The following is a 1,511-nucleotide window of genomic DNA, read 5'->3' as shown; positions in this document are numbered from 1 at the left end:
TGAATAGAAACAAAATAACTACATTACCCTCATTTCTACTACCTGCAACAATGTAAAGAGCTCCTCGACTCTAGTCAATTTAAAGAATGTAAAATGAAAATGTCATTAGTACAGCCTGGTTTCGATCCCTGGACTTTTGTGTTATGAGACCAACACGCTACCACTGCGCCACCCTGCTGTGAATACACGATCAAGAATGAAAATGTGATTGGCAGTGCGTGGTTTTGATCCACGGACCTTCGGGTTTTGAGCCCAACGCGCTTCCACTGCGCCACGCTGCCATGAATGGAAATGAGTTAATTCTTGTATTTAAACTAACTACTGTACAGCTCTGCGGGACCATTCAGTGCATACCAGTGAATGATACAATTACTATCACTCTACTTTCAATGGCTTTCAGAAATTTGTAAAATATACCAATAGATAAACGTAAATACAATAACAAGTCGAAATAAACTAGTGATTGTTAAAAGTAAATAGATGCAGTCGTTTTCAATATCGTTCTCTCCAGGTCCATCGCTACAAGACCTCGGGATTTTTTTTTTTTTTTTTTTTTTTTTTTTTTTTTTATGTGGGTCTGTGTTTGCGGGTCTTTGTGTACAAAAAATGTTTTGTGTGTGGCCTTTATTTGTTACGGACTTCCCAACCGCAGAGACGACAAGCATGCCGTGGAGTCATCGCTGACCCTCGGGATACTTCTCCGACTAAAGTCCCCTCAACTCTCGTCGCCCCCGTGGCGCAATCGGTTAGCGCCTTCGGTTCTTGACCAAAAGACTGAGGGTTCGAGGCCACCTTAGGTGCAAATTTACAATGAGAAGCAATAACTGTTGCTCGTGTGCTGAAGCGATGCCCAGCGCTAAGCTAAGAAATGGCGTCGTCATTTCAGACGACAAAGATTTCCTGTTAGGTGTAACCATTCAAGGAAGTCCTACAGAGGATTTCACTATTCTCTGCATTGCCACTTGAATATGGACTTCTTTAACGGATTGGTACGTGTATGTTTGGATGTGGCGACGTTACATGAAAATAAACAGTTGTTCACATCTATCAGTTAATTTCGAAGAACATCTTCAGACTAGATGGCAGTGCCCCTCAACAGCACAATGAAATCGACTGGTGAATGAAGCATTATTACTGGTCGACATGTGCCCTTAATTGTCCCGTGACCTCAAGAAAGTCTTATATGTGCATCATTTTGTAGAAAAAGTGGTAGTAGTAGTAGAGGGAGTAATAGAAATAGTATAAGTAGTATCAGTAATAGTATTGGCATTGGCTCAAGCGTGAAACGGATGTACGATAATCGATCCCATATGTGTAAAATGATAGAACATCTTCACAACAAAGAGGACTAGTAGTGCTGTCACTGGCTCCAGTAAAGTTTTTGCTCTATATTACGAGTAAAGGTAACGATTTAAAGGTTATTAAAGAGAAGAAAGTGCGCGTGAATATAAACTATTGCCATCTTAACTCTATCATAGAACCACTGATATCAATATATAATAGATGGAAAG

At 40.3% G+C, this 1,511-nt stretch overlaps 1 non-coding gene across 1 annotated transcript; it reads right to left on the bottom strand.

Moving 5' to 3' along the window:
- Positions 1–209: 209 nt before the first annotated feature.
- On the bottom strand, positions 210–281 carry TRNAL-CAA (transfer RNA leucine (anticodon CAA)). Its single transcript has one exon. It is a non-coding gene; the product is annotated as a tRNA-Leu (tRNA).
- Between the last annotated feature and the right edge of the window lie 1,230 nt (positions 282–1,511).

Source organism: Oratosquilla oratoria, unplaced genomic scaffold (assembly GCF_046742065.1).
Source record: "Oratosquilla oratoria isolate Oo_2021 unplaced genomic scaffold, ASM4674206v1 SCAFFOLD138, whole genome shotgun sequence".
Classification (NCBI taxonomy): domain Eukaryota; kingdom Metazoa; phylum Arthropoda; class Malacostraca; order Stomatopoda; family Squillidae; genus Oratosquilla; species Oratosquilla oratoria.
Note: the sequence above shows the minus strand (reverse complement) of the source record. Positions and strands in the feature narration are given on the sequence as shown.